The sequence below is a fragment of the Seriola lalandi genome, unplaced genomic scaffold (genome assembly GCF_002814215.2).
Source record: "Seriola lalandi dorsalis isolate HSWRI2012SDOR001 ecotype SW California unplaced genomic scaffold, Sedor1 jcf7180002054442, whole genome shotgun sequence".
Taxonomy (NCBI): Eukaryota; Metazoa; Chordata; class Actinopteri; order Carangiformes; family Carangidae; genus Seriola; species Seriola lalandi.
Window position 1 is genome coordinate 152,214 of NW_019524995.1, and position 19,649 is coordinate 171,862.

The 19,649-nt window shown below is 40.8% G+C and overlaps 1 long non-coding RNA gene across 1 annotated transcript in view; it reads left to right on the plus strand.

The window, feature by feature from the left end:
- The window catches only part of LOC111658412 (uncharacterized), a 52,571-nt gene that overhangs the window by 15,937 nt on the left and 16,985 nt on the right, over window positions 1-19,649 (plus strand). The window contains exon 2 of the long non-coding RNA XR_015437545.1: window positions 2,024-2,110. This is a non-coding gene — a long non-coding RNA (uncharacterized LOC111658412). The remainder of the gene's footprint in view (window positions 1-2,023; window positions 2,111-19,649) is intronic.

The following is a 19,649-nucleotide window of genomic DNA, read 5'->3' on the forward strand; positions in this document are numbered from 1 at the left end:
AGCCGCAGCGATTTTATGACCATCTTAACAATGGAGAGTAAATGAGGAAAAACATAATGGTGTAACATATGTACTTGGAAATTTGTCATTGTTAATATGAACTCTGTGAAAAGCTAATTTGGCTCGAACCTGTCCAACATATTTAGACCTTAATTCTCACTTTGTTTGGCTATTTTACATATTACTGGGTGAGAATTTGACCAAACTAAATGAACTTCTCTGAAGCCAAGAGAAGAAGCTGATATATTTGAGTTTATTCAGTGAAGTTTGAAAGGCCAACTGGAAGAGTTTTTTTAATCATTCAGCTAAAATGAAAACATGTTAAACCTGAGATAATGAAGAAGTTTCTTTTCTCTGCAGGACAACTGATGTCATTTTAATTTTTTCAGGCACACATAATGATCATCGGCACAGCTTGGACAATATATAATTAAAATCTATCCTTAATTGATTCCTGTGGATTACAGAGGACTTCCAGGATTCTGCAGAACGCTGCTCTGCACCTTTAGCTCGTCTCTGGAGAGAATCCGCTGCGCTTTTGAAGTAAAATGTTTCATTGTGCTTTGAATTCAACATCAGGCGTGCATCTGTTTTATGGGTTTAACTCATCGACATCATCGAGCATGATAATTTCTCCCCAGACAGCCTCGAACGAGCCATAATGTCATATGCAGCGAATTGATGGTTTAATGCTTAGTGGGGAATAAATCAATGTGCCATACAGAGTGAGATTTAAAAAATTACAGCGCCGAACAGGGCTGCCAGAAGTCACTTATCTTCAAGGATTTTTAGATATTTTTGGACACATTACAGCCGTGCATTTCTAAAAGGACATTACTGTACATTGGTGATGAGTGGCTGATGAATGGAATTTGCTTTAATCACAATTTGTCCTCAGCTGAAGGAATCAGATTGACAGGTCAGATATAATGCATGGCGCTGGGCTTTAATAACCCATATAGGAATATGAAGATAAGAAAAAACGGCCATCAAAGCCTCATTTCAGCGCAGCGTACAACAATCAAGCTCTGACACGCCGCCGTATTTTATTGTAAAGCATGACCCCTGACATTCAAACACGGAGTGAAAAGACATGAGCTAAAGAACAGAGCGCAGCACGGTCTCATCTTTAGGATCCTACAGACTGTAAACTACTAGATGGTTAATCCGTTTAAATAGAAAGCAGCAGTCAAGACATTTCAATTCCATAATGGTTTTCTAGTATCTGTATTCATCAAAATGTTGCAAATGAATAAAAGAATCAAACAAATGCTCATGTCAATAAATTGTAATACTGTAATAATTTCATCACAATATGATTTTTCTAAATGTCAAAAACAACGGCGTTAAATGATTGCAGAAGTTTGTATTTCACCAGGCTAAAGCTCAAATGTGGCTGTAAAGTCTAGACTCACATAGTGATTGTCCATATCGACCAGAAACATATTAAAGGTCCCATATATTACACTTTTCTGGTGTGTTTCATTCGTGTTTATATCCATAAGAAGATATATTTGTGGTTTTAAGACCCAAAACTCATCTCAATGTAGTTTTACATCTCTTCTCTCAAGCTTATCTAGTAACTCTGGCTCACTGACCTGTTACTAATCAGAAGAGATGAGGCTCCGAGCCTCTCTTCTGATTGGCTGACTGTTTTGTGAGCGAATAAAAAAAAATGTAGCAGTTCTCAGGTAAACACTGAGAGAAACCAAATACTGCAAGGTTTGATGGGTTGTCCAGGTGGGCGGGGCTTGGGGCATGACTGCTTTGTTGTGACATCACAAAGTTACATAAGTCCTGACAGCTGGTTTAAAGGCTCAGTTTCTGAATACAGGCTGTGTGCATTTCTCTGTGGACTGAGGCTTTGATACTTTCACAGTATTAATATAGAAGCTAGACCTGCTTTATGATCAAAGAAGACACGGACATCTACCTTTACACAATATGGGACCTTTAAGATATTTTATTGAATCCTTGAATCTTTTTTTTTTGTCTGACTTGTTGTCCTCTTTGTGATTTGTAGCTGACATACTGCAGTGAGCCTGGGCATAGGAAGCCTAAGACCTACAGATCTTAATGGAATGCAGCCAGATAAATTATTAATGTCAAGGTGAGAATGAAAGAATGCAACACACACACACACACATACACACACACGTACATTTCTTTCCCATCACTATCTTGTCATTGGTCCTTTTACAAATGCAGGTATTTTTTTCTGTTGGCAGCCAAACTGTAGCGTCTTTGGCTCAATGAAACCTCAAACTGTAATGTTGAGGGAAAGTTCAACATTTTGGGAAATAAACTTTTCTTTTTTTTTTTGTTGCTTTTATGCCGAGAGTTGGGTGAGAAGATTGATGCCGCTCTCGTGTCTGTGTGCTAAATATAAAGCGACCAACCAGAATGACTCCAAAGTTCAAATTCCACCTACCAGCACCTGTAAAGCTCACAGCTGAAACACATTATGTCTCGTTTGTTTAATTTGTGGAAGAATTAATCTGTGAGAACACGTCTCTACGACAGCAGCACTAGGTGTAGCTGTGTCCGCCTTCCAGTCTTTATGCTAAGCTGCTGGCAGTAGCTTCACAGACACCAGAGTGGGATCAATTTTGTCATCTAACTCTCAGCAATAAAGCCAATAACCTTATTTTCCAAAATGTCAAAGTGTTTCTTATTTACCTGTTCTCACCCATATTTTCAGCTTTTGACCTGCAGCAGCAGTAGATCATTCATCTTTAGGCTGCTGCCTCCCTTAATACTGTAATGCACTATATCACATTTATGTGTTTTGAAAGGTGTTTGTCATGTCAAATGACAGGGTCTTTTTGGTTACTCGTTCAGAAATGTAATTCATCGGCTTCACACCCACACATTCATTCATTTTCCTGGGGATTACATATGAGTTATGTCCAAGAACGGGCGAAATACACCCGATGCCACGGATTGGAAAATGTGTATCTGAGTTTCAACAACTTCCTTTTGCAAAATTCTGCACTGCCAGAGACACATCCGTAAATGAAATGCACAACTTTCACAATAAAGCATCATCAAGGTCTAAAGTATTTATCACCAAGTTTGAGGTGGCTGTGGTCAACCTACTAGGAGGAGTTCTTCAAATTGTAAATCGCTATGAGAGTAACTGAATATTAGCATGTAGAAGTCTTCAGGCCGTGACTTCCACCAAAGATATAAAGTTTGGGGCAGTTCGGACAATGTGTGTTTGAGCTATAACAACTTCCTGTTTGATAGCGAGACAGTGAAATTCGCAGCGCAGTGCAGATTATGAAGCGTCACTAGTTTGCAAACAAAACATCGCGTACTTCGTATTTACAGAAAAACAGCCACATCAAAGTTCTGACTGAACAACTTGTTTCAACTGAAGAAATGATCAATTTTAATTTTGTATTTGAATACGGGAGTTCCCAAAAGCGTGACACAACTTTCTGTCAAGCTGAAGCAACAAAAGCAGGTTTCCGGCCTCCTCTGATAGGACACAACACAGCAGGCAACAAACCAAACAAGAAAGTCTGTGATCAACACTAAACATGCAAAAAAGAAGAAGAAAAAAAAAAAAAAACTAGGAAAAATGTTCCCGTCTGAAAATAACCAGAATCAGAAACAGCCGCAGTGCAGAGGATGTTCCAACTTTTCATTTCACATTGGTAAAGTTTGAATGTCATCCTCTGAAGTCTGAAGCTAATGCAAGTCAAAGTCTTCATTTGGGTTTTTGCAGAATTATTTTAATTAAGTGATGTTGTAATGTTATTGGCCAAGAGGCTTTCCACTGTGCCAGACTCTAACAGTAATGAGCAGAGATGTAGCCTAAATTTGCATTTTGCTCACTGCAGAACTTAAAGCAAATTACACCTCTCTATCTGCCAAATTCTGGTCTGGTGACGAAATAAATACTTTCTCTCTTCTTGAGTAATGCCGCTTTTCGACACTGTTAAAATAACAGTTAACGCCAGCCTTTCAGAAGTAATACATTTCTAACAAAAAAAGCTTTTCTCTCTCTATTGATTAGCCGTTCATCCCTCCTTTGTGTTGGAGTCTGTGTTTGACTGTTGGATGTCACTGTGGCTGAACCTGGTTAACTGCAGCTCAGCCTGAGTGTCGGGAATGAGCTGCACTCAGCATTACCCTGTTGCAGTGTGACTTGTGTGTGACTCCATCAGGAAACATCCTTCTTCCAGAATATACATTCGCAGTATCAAAGAAGGATGCAACCAAACACTAAAGCTGTATCTGATTCTGCTGCAGAACTGAAGTATACATGTAGTTATATTGATAACCACCCCTTGCCTTTTGCTATTTGGGATGTTTTTGTGATAAGAGTTTAATTGAAAAATATTTAAATTTATTAAAAAAGTTAATGAAAACCGCACTTTTCATATGACATTCCACTAAACCAGCAAGTCATTGGTGCAATGACAAGATCCCTCACTGGCTTCCCACACTTGAACACAGCGGGATTGGATTTGAGAGGAAATGCATAATGTATTTTGTGCCTATTTGGGTTGTTCTTTCCCAATGAAGAGGAAGTGCGGTGCAGCATGAATCAACTTCTGGATGTGTGGAGACATAAAACGTGTGAAAAATCTGTAAAAACAAGCCTGCTCCTTTCAAACCATCTGGATATTCTTAGGTTAAAAATGTGTCACATTCAAGTGCATCATATTAAAAACAAACGAGGCTTGTTTTTCAGTAAACATTATATTCACAAAGTTCAGTCGTGGTATTTTGGAAGTACTATTTGTGGATCATTGGGAGTCAATTATACACTCCGTTGTTATGGTCTCACTTTCCAAAGTCTGTTTTATTTTCAGGGTTTGTAATGAGTTAAAGCTCAGACCTTGTGCCACTGTTGACCAGCAGCACTAATGAGTCATGATGAAGCCAACACACTTTTCCTTGGATGTGTATCAACTCCGCTGGTTGTACATGCGGGGGTCACACTGCAGCGTTGGCTACCATGGATGCGTTTCCTTTCCCTCGGGACCCCCCCCCCCCGTTGCCTTTGTGCCCTACGTGGGATAGTGTGAGCAGGTAGAGACAGAGCAGCAGAATGAATGCGCGGCAGAGGCAGCAGCGAGGTGGACCAGAGAGATTAGCTGGGAAATTGACACTGACAAATCTCATACATTAAGGCTTCCTGGGAGGCAGCTATCGGTAGAAGAGGCGGCAGGTACCATATCCCATAAATGGCACTGGGTTTCCTTAATACTCTGCTTGCAGCACGTTGGAAAGCTGAACCACCCCGTCGTCCGCGGCACCAGCGATAAGAAAGCCAGGTGTGCTCGTCGACATTTCATTTGACTAATGTGTTTACAGCTAGAATAATGAATAGAGTGAGGAAGATGAGAGTAATTAATTTGAGCTGTTCTAGCTAAGTAACAAAGCAAATACAGGCAAAACTGTTTCATTTCCCTTTGGAACTGGAGCTTTTTCCCTCCCCCCCCTTCGCGCCTGTTTTAATGAGATAAAGCCAGGCTTCTTTGATAAGGAGTCCTAGTTACTTTTGTTAGTAGCCTAGTAGCCTTTTGATCTGAGGGTGTTTGCTCACATTTTCTTTATGAAAACGAAGGACAAAGCCTGCATGCAGCATTACAATGCATTTCCCATTTTTCGAGTGTCCACAAAGCCTAAAAATATGACTATCTAATTATTTCAGAAAAACCACAATTCATATTTTCCTTTACACCAAACAAAATCTAACCACCAGATTCTCAATTTTGTCTTAAATAAGTGTCATTAAGGCTGAATTTAGAGCATCCTCACTCTGTAAACCTTTTGAGAGTTGCAGCTATGTCGAACATTTTTCAGTGTCCTGAGAGTAAAGAGTCTAATTACCAAACATAAACAACTCTGTGGCCTTTGCAGCCGCGCCACTTGATGTTTCCCGAGTGTTATTCCCAGCGACTTAACCTCGCTCAAGAGGTTCACGGTGTGTTCCTTCTATCTTTATTTATTTTGGACAGTGAAGTTGTTCTCCTGAAAAAGGGATCGGTGCCCTTGCTGTTGCCTAGCAACAAAGTGAGTCCGTGGGACTTAGCACCTTAGCAGGATCTCTCTCTCGGACTACCTTGAAACTTGCCCTCTTTTTTAGACGTGCGGGGAAAGTTTCATGCGGGTGTCCGTCATTATTCATGACTGTCCTTCATGGAAAACGGCACTTCATACAGTTTGGGCAAATCAGCATGTCAGAATATGTGTGTATATTTGTGCACTGGTTATATTCACTAAGGCTCATATATTCAAAGTCACTCTTGCAATATTAATGTAGAGGTTTTGTTCTATAGCAACTGTAACGACTGTACAAAAATATTGTACAGAAGCGTCTCGGGAAAAGCAGCTTCACACGGACCATTTTTCACTCAGAGTGGTGAATTAATCAGACTTTATATTTTTGGTGGATCATAAAGGAGACAAGCTGTTAAATATTCATGGCGCGTTGTGTTCTTAAAATAAGGCTCATTAGCACTCCCAGCCTCTTTTCAAGTTCCGCCTTTCTCTTGTCACTCTCAAAAGAGCATCACAAACATGTTATTCATCTCTCACCATCTCCGCACTCAAATTGGGTTAGAATATTACAGCGAACAATGTCTTTTATTTTGAAGTCAGTCTGATGCTAATGCTATTAGATTTTAATTCCTGTTCAAGTACCCATAAGACTATTGATTGAATCAGTTTAAGTGTTGTAAAAAAAAATGTTGGTGCTGTAATAATAGAATTGATTTCTTGAAATAGTGGGAACATATGCTCTTAACAGGATTACAAATGTTACTTCCTTGCGAAAACAAATAGGTACGGGCAGCACAGGGGCCCCGAGGTGAGACTTTGAACCTGGCTGGCTGGGTTCTCCCTTTGTGGAGCTGCATAATCTCCCTGTGTCCATGTGGCTTCCTCTGGGTGCAGGGTAGTTGACCTATCTCTGAATGTGTTTTCTGTTCTGTCTGTGTTAGTTGTGTGATCGGCTGCCAACCTGTTCAGGGTGTAACCTGCTGCAGTGCGTGCTAGGATGGGCTCCAGCCCCCACAAGGTACATCCATGCATCCCTGCACAAGATAAAAAAAGCTGTGGGAAATGGATGGAAATATTAACGATGGATTGATTCGACTCACATCCAGGGTAGTGTGCACTCCGGTCCTCTTCATAGCCTCTTGACATAATGACTGGATGGTCCTTCCGTGATGCTGGGCCCTAAAAATACAGTAGATTTAGGGAGGAACAGTAGCGACTATGTTTTCGGTTAATCGTTACTATAGTTATCAATTAACACAGTTCATCTTTCGATTCATTTAATTTTGCAGTCTGCAAAATAATGAACAATTCCCAACACAAGTTCAACGAGCCCAACATGATGTATTCAAATCACTTGTTTTTGTCTAAAGATATTCCATTCACAACGGTATAAACTGGACATTTTTGCTCGATAAATGACTGGAATGTCTAATAAAGTAGTTTCTGTCAATCAGCTTCTCTTTTAATTACCTAATTACCCTTCACTGCTCATGGGAAGCAATCAGTTTGATTGCTTTTGCAGTTTGAAAAGGCCAAAATGTGAGCTCAGACTCAACCTTGCCCACATATCCCAGTGTTCTTTTTCGTCCAGCTAAGATAGAAAAAAATAAACAATGAAAAAGTCATCAGCAGTTTTATACATTCATACATTTTCATTATGTCCCCGGCACAAATAGATCATTCAGAGCAAACAACAGCTTTGATAGTTCCCGTGTCTATTTTACTGCAGTTGCACAGAGAGACACACTTTAGAAAAGCTCTTAATGAAAATACATTGGGAAGTTTCAATAGTGAATATAGGATGGAAATTGTGTATTCTTGCATTTGAGTCTTTCACGTCATTCTTCAGCAGTGTAATGTGAATTAGCACTTTATTGAATATAAAGTCTTTAATTAAAAAAATTCTCTGTAATAGGTAAGTGGATAATAACTATTCATTAGTGTGTAAATGCTTAATAATCCATCTGTTGCATACAGTGCAAATTGTAAAGATCCAGTTTTGTATCATTACGAGCAGCTTCAGCATTTTACACACACACACACACACACACACGGCACTTGCGTTTTTAATAAGTCATTTCTGCAGGAGGGAGCTTCACCTCACTTACAGGCTTGGTCCACCCATAGGCAACCTATTAACATCCACTTTATCAAGGCTTTCATATTTCATGACCTAGTTCATCAAACTTTAATGCAGTCCTGGTTCTACACGTTTGTGTTTTTAGTGCAAAGTCATGTCTGAATTGAAAGCGTTACCTATAAGTCTCTCGCTGGAATCTTTACCACAGCTCCAGAAGGGAAATTATAGACGTATTCTTTAGCCAGGTTATTTATGACCTCTACCCATGCACGTTCCCTATGGCTATCCAAAAGATCTTGGATGGATTGTGGCGTGCGAGTGGACGTCATTAGCGGTGCAAAATGGTTTCACTGAGCCAAAAACCTGCTGAAAGCAGACGATGGGCCAAACGCCAGTGCTCTCTCTCTCTCTCACTCTCTCTGCGGACGTGGCATTCAGGCTGCTGTGCCACACTAAAGTATGTCTAGGGTAATGCGCTGCCCTCAGATTGCTCGAGTCCTGCTGAGCCTGTGGGACGCACGATTAGCCTGTGGCCAGACCTGATATGCGGTGACCAGAGCCAAGCACCGATAGATGAATAGAAAGAAGAGGCGAGGAGGAGATTGGGAGGGAAGAGGATAGGCCGAATACAGAGATGTGTGTCCATAACGTGCAGGGAACGGTGTTGGTATTAGCTTACGAGCTAAAACTGAACGCAGGAGCCATTGAATTATTGGAACCTAGCTCCTGAGAGGGCTCCGCTGTGAATGAAAAGATTTTAAAAAATGTGTGTGTGTGTGTGTGTGGGGGGGGGGGGACGACGACTCTGAATGCAGCAATCATTATGAAAAACCAAAATGGCAGGCAAGGGCGATGAACAAAGCGTTTTACCTCTGGTATTTTCAATTCCACCTCAGGTCAATGTGCCACATTTAAATGGTTTTTCTATGGTAAAAAAAGCAAGAATTGGTACGGAGCCTGCTAGCTAAATCTGCAGACTGCTGCTCTTGGATTGTTCTGCCTGCATTCAGTTTGCCTTCTGATATCACTCACTATTTTTTTTTTTTTTGGTTTAAAACCTTTTTGCAAAAGAACAAAGAAAGAAACACCTCATTTGGGATTAAACACTCAAACAAAAGCTCGGTCTCCAAACTACGGTCAACAGTAGAGCCGTAGGCTGTGCCCTCTGATGACATCACATATTGTAGTCTTGGTTATTTTGTTATCAAGTCCAGGGAGAGTTGCTCATGTCTTCAAGTATTGGCTGAAGCGAGTCCAAAGGAAAAACGTGTGAGTCAGAAATCCAGTTGTATCTGCTCATGCTGGCTGAGCCTTTGCAGGTTTTCGAGGAGGGAGAAATGTGTGTTAAAGTCAGTGCTGTCCTAACGGCTCAATAGTGTGACAGCTGAACATGGTTCATGAATGTTCCCTATGTTAAACTGTGTATGTTGTGTGCGGTCTAGAACATCAGAGCTACTGGTAATGAAGACTAGTGTTGATTCTCTTAGCACGTGGACGATCTCTCATTCTCGTCTGTGGGGTTGCAACTTTTACTAGCAATTAATCCCTTAATCTCTTTTGAAGAATCATTTTGCCTATAATGAGTCAGACAATAGAGAAAAATACCCATCACATAGTTTCCAAACCCTACGGTCACATTTGAAGTTGCTTGTTTTATCAAAAAAAACAACTTTGCATTTGATAATCAAGCATTTGGCTTTAATGATTATTACTTATTATTACTAAACTGACTTTTTGTTGTTTCAACACTCGTTGTCTATATTAATAACAGAATAATATAACTCATTTTGTTTTTGTTTCTTAGCTCAGATTTTACTTGGTGTGTCTCAATGATATATGATTTGATATAAAGAGTATCACAAGTCCAGGCAGAAAGAGGGTGGTGGTTATTAACAAAAATGTAAATGACAATAATCTCCTTAGGTAACCACAGGTGAGCTAGCTACTAGCGCGATACAAAGCTGGCTAGCTACTAGCGCGATACAAAGCTGGCTAGCTGCTAGCGCGATGCATAGCTTCCAATGATATATTGAAAATAACAAACAAAAGCATTAATTTAAGAGTCATCTGTTACAGCTGCAAATCATAATTCATCTGTGGATACCTGCGGCCGCCCTCTCACGAGTTGAAAGTGCCCATTGCCCAGTCACTCACTGCTTAGCGGACCTGATCAAGCTCACCTGTTTCCCCAATAAGACCGACTCCTTTTACCAGTTCATGAACTTGTGCATCAAAACTAAAAAAAATCCACAAGTTAAACAAATCTGTGTGTCGGTATGATGTAACCCGGATGATAAAGATGAACTGACACGTGAACTTGAAACATTGGTCATAATTTAACAATGTAAGATAAAAGAAAAATTCTTTTGCTGTATGTTTTGCTTCTGTCTTGTATGTAAGTTGCACTTTTTTGCATAATTTCATTCTCATAGTCTCAAACTTGGGGTTAGAGCCCCTGTAGTAATTTGTGTCAAGTTAAGGTGTTGGTCATTTTCATAGTCAGTTCTGCATGGGACTTTTTTCTTGTCGTCGGCTTTGATGAAAGTCGGCTCCTGTGTAGACATGACCCTTTTAACACTGCAATCTTGATTTAATTCCCTGCCATATTTCTCACTGTCAGTACGCAGCCTGTGGTATGTTTGTGTTATCATCACAACATCCCTCTGTAGGCTTTACCCATAAATATCATTTACGGGCTGTATACACAATGAGGCAGACAGGACACACACACACACACACACACACACACACACACACAAAAAGTTCCCATAGGGACCGAAGAGAATAGCAGTTAAATGATCTGGCCTCCCCCAGGACAAGGCAGCATTCAATCACAGAAGACAGTCCAGCCCCGAGGACTACAGACAAACATATCACATTATTGAGAGGAATAAGGTGAAATACATAGGGCTTCACAAACAAGGTTTACACTGCTCCCGTGACACCCTCCTTCCTCTGTTGTCACCCATTAATTATCAATGTGGACTCATAACATGGTTGATTACTGCCTTAAATTGTCTTTGCAGCCACGGATCCACACACATTTTCACAGGGAAATTATGAACTCAATGAAAAGTGTGACAATCATGATGATTGATGGTGTTTGTTTTATCAGACTCTGTTCATTTGCTCTGGGCATGGGCAGGGTCCTTGGAGAGGGCCATCATTGTGATGGCTGCAGTGTGTACACATCCTGTGACTCACAGTTCCCGGAAGCACTGTAGCATTTTTGAAAAAGGGGAAAAAAAACACAAGGCAATATAATGAAAAATCATTAAACCTTGGAACAGAGGCTCTGAAACAGATGTTGTTTTGCCTCCATTTTTGTGCAGCAGACCATTTAAACGTCATATTTAGTTTTGTACAGAAAACAAAACCTGCAGATTGCACCAACTAATATCTTTCATTTCCTCACTAAGCCTTATCAACGTCTTTTATGACTCCAGAGTTTCAAAATAAAAGTTCTATTAACTGACCAGCTGCTCTGGCACATCTTTCTGTGCCACTGACCACCACCTTCTGAGTGCCTCCTCACGCCTCATTGCCGTCTGGTGGTCCACAGTGCGGTGACTGGAGCGCCACTTTCTCCTCATCCACACATCCACCTGTGGGGTGATTGAAACAAGAGTGAGCTCTTGTCAGGGCTTCGGCCACCATGTAATTGAATTCTACCTTGTTTCACAGAGTGCAACAAAGCATGGCACTGGATAGAGGGTAAATATACTCAGCACTTAGAGACAAACCTGGGCCGCGACTGCTCAACAACAAACAGAAGCACAGGGTATTGCTTAGTATCATTTACAGACACAGTGCTACCTTCAAAGGAAAACACGAGCTGCAGCCTGTGTGATTACTTTGGGGCAGGGAGGAAACTCTCTGCTGGGTTTCACTGACGAATTCTTTCACAGTCAAATGCATGCAGCTGTTTCAATTGATCTAAAACAACATAGTCTTTCAATTGGGCTTTGATTTTGGTTTAGTTAGTTTATTGGACTTTACACGACAGTGGACATCAAAAACACACGCACAAATAATAAAAAAAAAAAAGTCAAGGATAAAAGAATTAAGTATGAGACTTAATTACGTTATCGGTCCAGGAGTGGACCGCACCAGCTGGGCGCTCACCTGGGTGGAACGTTACGTCCGACTTAGAGTTGAAAGTTACGACCAACTTGAGACTAGTGCACAACTAAGAGTTAAGCCCTGTATGAGATGCGCCTAGGTGTACCTTTTACATCTAGTATGGAGCAGGTGTACGTTGGAAAGTCAGACTAGTATCCATGGTAATAATAATGGGAAAACACTGATCACACAACCAAGAAAGAAAAACAACGTTGGCAGTGCATCTTGTTCACAGAATAGATAATGAAAGGGTGTTAAGACGAGAAATAGTCATCTGTGATCGGTGCCCACTGAGTTAAGTCCTACTTTTTTTACACCTAGCTGGTGTGCTCTTCACTTCACCTGTTTTTCAGGAGCCATAATTTGACAGTCTTTTAAATTTGTGGTGGTTATTAAAATGTGAAAATGTGACCTATTCCAAATCTTGGAACCACAGAACCAGTGGAAAATGAAGAAATACCCATGATGGTTTGGATCCTCAGCATATTATTAACACCAGCTCCAATCTGGTTGGAATGAGTTTCCCCATGCTTACGAAAGGTGGCATATTTATTGCACATTATACCATGAAATTCTTGGTGCTGATTGGACAGAATAACCGGACACCTCTGAAACAGGTGTTTCATTTTCTCCCACATTTTTAAAATATCTTTCTGTCAGTAGAAGCACTCTGAGCTGTGTTAATGCCACCTGGTTTATCGTAAACTGTGACGAACAATGTCTTCTCACCGCAGGAGACAATTTGAGGGGTTATCGGAACATGAAAGAGACATCTCGCAGTTGTGTTCAGTAAATAACCGTTCCCTAACAAAACAAAATTACAGTATTGGGTATTTGTCAGAGAAGCTGAAAATAAGCTATGATTATGTTCAGTAGAAAAGCAGGAAGCTATAGCAGGTTTTTATTTATCTGCTGAAAACGGGAGGTAGTTAGAATAGGACATGTATAAAAAGTATCTTATTTTGACATTGTGGATGTCAAATCAGGTCCTGTCTTAGCCCAGCTTTACTTTCCATCCATGACAATGTTGGTCTTCTAACCTTACCCCTGTTGTATTTGTCTAAACATAGAGGTATAAGGATTCATTTTTCTTATACTAAAGACTATTTATGAAACTGCTTTCCCACATAATTGTCATAGTCATATAGCTGACAGACGTCCTTGTAAAGGGACCCATTTTAGTCATGACTAAAAAATGGTTCTTGTTTATTCAAATCTGCAACTGCAAATCAGATATGAAAGGAACATGTCAGACTTTGGTTCAGAGCATAAAGAGCGAAAAAGGCTTTTGCTGTGTAATTGTTTGTTCAGTCTTGTCTTTTCCCATTTCCTCTCTGGCATCTCCGCACCACTGCTTGGTGGGTGTTTGTGTGTGTGTGTTCTTTACATGTAGTTTTGAGTTTTAAAAGGGGTCCAAGGAGGCACAACTCCAGTCTTTGGAGGGCAAATGGGATTACATTGTCGAGGCTGCTTCAAGGCATCACAGGCGTCACTCCGCCGAGGCAGGCTCCAGTCGGTGGCCTGTTTGCTGTCGGCTAATCTAAGGAGATGGATTCTCAGTGCAGGGCTCACTCCAGTACAGTTACTGTGCTTAATGGGTTTGACTCCCCAGGACATTGTTTCAATCTAAAGGTCATCATGGTCTCAGCTCAAGCCGAGAACCTCTCAACCCAGGCTGATTTGCTCCTCAACCATCCTTGTGCAGTGTACTTCAAAAGGACATTTTTCTGTGAGCACTTCTGTATGAATTACTGGGAAAGAACCTGCATTAACTTTGTTGATTTCAACACATAGACAGCAAACGGCAAAAAGAAGAAGAAACAGGAGAAAGAAGTAAAGAAGCGACACAGATGCATCCTTTTAGGCTGGACACACAGCATTATTTTATAGACAAATATGGTTGAAATCACTTTAACTTGTGTTAAAAGTGTATAGTGATTGGTTAGACAACATCACGGTAATAAAATCAGGATTTTAGCAGCAGATCAGCAGCTTGGTAGTGACTGCTGGTTAACATGTAGACTCACTGGGGTGTGTTTCAGTCACTATTTCATACTTTTTCTGTTGTCTGACAGCACAAACAGAAATGTAAATGAGAACAGCTTTATTGGGAATTCAGCTGTAGTAAAATACTGTACATGTGAGCACAGAGAGGAGGAGATAAAAGGCTGAAACCATCTGACACTAGGCAGGATGCAAATACAACGTGGTCCAGCCACATACTAGGTTTTGACCTAGTCTTGTTTTTACCTACCTTTGAGGTCGTAGCCTGGAGAGGAGCTTGTCAAATTCTGGTTGTAATACCTTTTATATTTCAGTTAGTAGTGTGCTTGCATAGATCATATCTTAAACATTTATTACTCGAATCAGGAGTCAAAAAATGAACAATCCTAAATTGGTGAGGTTGTGTGTGTTGGAACTTGACTGTACCGTACAGGTTCCTCTCGGCAGTAGCACGTGTGATCTGCAGGTGCACTGCTCTTCTCCCAGTAGTGTCCCACCAGGGGACACTCGGTACCTGCTGCTTGGCGACAGAATTCAACTGCTTCCTGCCACGTTCCAGTTTCATGTCACCTCTGAAGTGACAGGTGGCTCATCAGGCCTTAGATAAGGCTCATTCAGAGTCCGCTTGCCCCGCTCTAATTTATCTAAGGGATTTCTTGTGCTGCATATATTTTGTTCTTTGAGCAGCCAAGCATTAAATTGCTTTCCATTGGGAACAGCTCGTATGCCGGGGTCGCCAAAACTGTGACTGGTTTCCAATGAGATGGTTTGGCAGCAAAGCCAAGGCTGTAATTAGGGTCACCCAGCTCTAGAGCTGTTGCGGGGCCAAAGGGTCATCACGGTTGCATAGTGCGTTTGAAAGTCACAGCTAAGCTGGAGGATGATAACGCATGACTTCTTATATCATAAATCAACAACACACTAAGTTGGCACATCATCAAAAAAAATGTGGTCCTTTTCTTCAGGGACCAGCCCTCAAAAATATATTTATTTATTAAAAAAGTCATGAAATACAGTAGTGAAATTCCTTACTTTGCACCGGGGCATTACATAAACAAACAGTTAGAAAATATGGCACACTGTGTCACTGAGAAATGAAAGAACAAAGACAAAGGGAGATATGGAGAGATAGTGGCAGGGTATGGGCAGTGAAAGCCCCATGTATAACGAGTTGTCAGCTTTGTCTTATCGTGCCAGAAGCTGACTTCAGCAGCCTTTGCCTGTTTGAGCTTTCAGTGAAGCCTCCTGCCTGTACAGTGTGCCTCCCCAAAAATGTAGCCTGTGGTGTTTTCATAAGGAGACTGCACAGTATGTGTCCATCTGCAAAAAAAAAAGAGCTCTCCAATGTGTCCAGTGGTGGAGAGAAGAAATATAACTCCAGGGAGCTCTTTTCAGCTCGCAGTATTCTCTTTGGCATCGCGGAGAGTAAATGCCTCTGAGAAAAATGCAGAGAAGAAGCATTTTGACAGCTGCTCAGCAGAATTCACTAATGTCCTGGGTGTGTTGTGACGTGATTTCAGTGTGAAAACATGAGAGCTTTACCATGAGGGCTAAAGGAATTTTGGTCTTCTTTCTAGAGCTGTTTAAAATCTATATTTACAGGAATTTGCCTCTACCCTATATGTTTAATGTGATTTAAAATGAATTGAAACAAGTTATCTTTGTTTCTTCGTTTACGATGGAACTAAACTTCTGGTAGAAACATGCAGGGCCATAAGTGGCGTTGGCTTTGACTGATTAATTAGATTTCATACCCTACTATGGAGCACATAAAAACTCAGCACAGTGTACTGCCATAGACTGACAAGCCTCTCAATACAATAAGGACTCCACATCCATTTTATGCTGAGGCACGACAATTTTCTTATGTATTATAGAAGGCAATTTACTCTCTTTTTAGCCTGTATTTAACTGGGTAACTTTGGCTAAAAAATAAATTTCTCTTGCAGGCAGCAGGCCGCACAGCAACAGATTTGGTGGTTTAACTGTTTAATTCAAAAGCACTTTAATTAGGCGTTCTATTTGGAAAAAAATTTTATGGCATGAGTGCAGAGTCTTTGGATGTAAATTACAACAAGGAGATTTATAGTGGGCTCCAATATTTCAACTCGGCATGACTTTATCGAAATGTGGAGGTGGTATGATTAGTGGTTTCCCGCCGCAATGTTGCACTGGAAAGTACATTTAGGAAGCATGGATGGAAGTAACTTTTTACTTGAACACATGCTGTCTTTAAATAAAACTTTTTTGGTTATAGTTTTAACATGACAAATCAAGAGCACAATATATTTGGTGTTTAAAGTCGTGGTTTAAGCTGCAGTTCCTCGAATGGCCACTTGAGGCTGGCTCCAAAAATGAGTCAGTCCCCATAAACTCCCACGTTAAAATGCCCAACTTCACAGCAGAAACAAACATGTTTACAGCCTGGAACGAAAAAACTCTTTTGGTCTCTGTAGCTAATTCTCCCAGGGGTGAATTAAAGGTATGAGGGTGAGCGTATGCTTGTCACAAACCGGTATGTATCGAAAGTCATGGCTCCACACATGCTCCACCTCTTTCCCCGTTTTTGGATTATCTGGGAGTTAGGCGGGGTCAGGCACTGGCAAGATGGCGACAGCAGAGCAACCCACTCTCAGCTTTAAAACCGCTCTTCAGAAACCTGTGGGTGACTTCACGACGGATACCTCTATCTTCATATAAAGTCGATAGGTTTAGGTAGTAAGATCACAATGAAAAATGGATGCAAGCTCATTCCCATTCAACATTGTGAGAAAAGACATAAAACTGATTAAAATATAACTACCAACATTTGCTAGAGAATTTGATACTACCAGAGAACGTCCGATTACTAAAGTTTGAGTGCTACATGAGTGGACAGACTCCCTAAACACAACACCACTTATAGCGATAGTTTTACTTATTCTGGATTATGCAATGGAGAACTCTCAGAGCATTTTCAACATAAAATTCCTTATGGTCCATCTGTAGTTATCAGCTGGAAAACCTTCAGTTTCCAGGTAGTTTTTCTCATCTGAGGATTGCCACTACTCACCTCTTGTTCATGTGTTGCATAAATGTTGTAGTGTTGCTGCATCATGTCTAACATCTTGCTCTAAGGGGACCTCTTGGGATCTGTGCACGTTGATGTAATGTGGATATGAACACAAATCACTCAGCTAGGGGATATAAGTTTATCCCTGCAGCTTTTATGAGACTGAACAAAGTAAAACGTCTTTGTTATGTTGTAACCTTTGTTCTACAAGTGAGCAAACAACTGCAGTTGCATCACTTGCAATTGAATTACCTCCACAATGGCCAAAAAAGATTTTTAAGAAATTAAAGGAGCTATTTGTAAGTTTTGCAATTGGTATATAGCCAACGTTAGCATTAACAGCTGTTTACTTACCAGTCTAGAAGAACTGTGAGTTCAGCAACAAACTTTATTCCTTGACTCACCAAGAGCCGTCTCCAGCACTAAAGTGTGAAAGCAACCCTTTTGTTTTGCTTCTATTTCTGTCACCTCCCAGTCAGATTGTCTGATACCGAGTCACTGTAGCGTCCGGGACCGTCTGTCCCAAAAACAGTACCCCTAAACAGAAGGCGTATTATAACCTCTTATAAATGCGACGGTGGCTGAAGCTCTTTGCAAGACTGGTAAGTAAACAGCTGTTAATGCTTACATCAGCTATGTAGCAATGGCAATACTTACAAATAGCTCCTTTAACATGAAGGAACTTAATAATATATAGTATAAAAGCAGTCTCATTTTGAAGGTATCCACAAATAAGGTTGCCGCTACAAGCACAGCCAGTCGCACCTGCACAAGCCTCAAAAGCAGATGAAAGACTCATTCCTCAGCTCCACAGTGGTTGTGCTGAGGGACTGAACTTAAAAGTTGTTTATTTATCGTCTTTCAGAAGAACCAGAACACTGCAGTCCAATGTATATTTAAAACTAATGTGTTTTCTCTGGCACTTCTTGTTGAATTATTTATCCACTCATTTCGAAATAGACGATCCAGCGTTGTGAAATGTGATTAACTGCGGCTGTTTTTACCACCATATTTTTGAAAAATTTAATTATGACAAAAGCAGTTTCACCGCTTAACTTACAATAAACATCGTATGTTGTGCCGGATGGGAGATACAGTAAATGCTTACATAAAGCGTCCCGTCCTGAGTCGCTGTTTATGTTGCTTTTGTACTCACACATCTACAATACACACCCACGCACATATGTCCTTGTAATACACGGTGACAGTAATGGAGAATTTAATTGTCTGGGGAAATAGATAAACAAAAGAGATTACTTTGCATTACTGGTGAGCTTATGAAGGTGGTAAGTGTGTTACCTCAGGCTCTCTGGACTAGCGGTCTTCACCAATTTTTAAGGGCTATATGGACCATTTTATGAGGAAACAGTATATAAAAGTCTGATGACCAAGTCTCTTCCCTGTCGTATGAAAACAAGCATCCAATAACGTGGATCCGTTTATATGTGATTGTGATTTTTGGCTTAACTTGATTTTACAAGAATCTCTTTAATTGTCCTTGACCTTTGATTTCATAATGTAGACGTGAAAGTAAAGCTGGGTGCTTTGAGGAAGCCTCTTTCCTGATTGGTTGAATCTTTGTTTGTTTGACCCGCTCCCTGGGATGTCACAGCATTTTGTCATCATGTTGAACATACGGTCTACCAACAGGTTCAGACGTGAGATATGTTATTTATTTCCACCATGTTTAATGAGTTGCCGCCCTGGGAGGCAGATGGTACATTAGCTGTAATGAACCAGAGCTGACTTCAGTGGTTTTGCGAGAGAAGACGGAATTGAACCGTAAAGGCCTCGCTGTTTCCCGCCCTACATTGTTGGAGGGTCGAAAGGTGCCTGATGTGCACGGACAGCGTGTTCGCTCGCCTCGTACAGACAGATCCCCTTTATTACTCCGGACAGGTTCTCATTGCCCCAGTGAAGCATCATATATCGATGTGGAGAGAACAAAAATTACTGTAAGCTCTGACCCCTTTGTTCGCGGTGCCAGCATTAAAGTTGCTGAGTGAGGGCTTCACATTGAGCTATGTTTTATTGTTGTGCTCAGCAGAAGTGATTCGAGTGTGCACCCACACTCTAACATGCTTCTTAAGACTCACTGACTGTACACCAGCATGCACGCACCCTCACATACACTTTCACAAAAAGGTTTAATTAATCTGTCAAGTTCTAAAGAAAAAAATCCAGAAAGTCCCAAGTGGATCAGAAAATTAAAGGTCCCATATTTCACACTTTTTGTTGTAAATTTTGATATCCTTAAGTTTTCCATCTCCTCTCTCGGGCTTCTCTCTGGAGCTCCACCAGCAACAGGTCAGTGAGCCAATCAGAAGAGAGGAGGCTCTGAGCCTCTCTTCTGAATGGCTGATTGTTTCC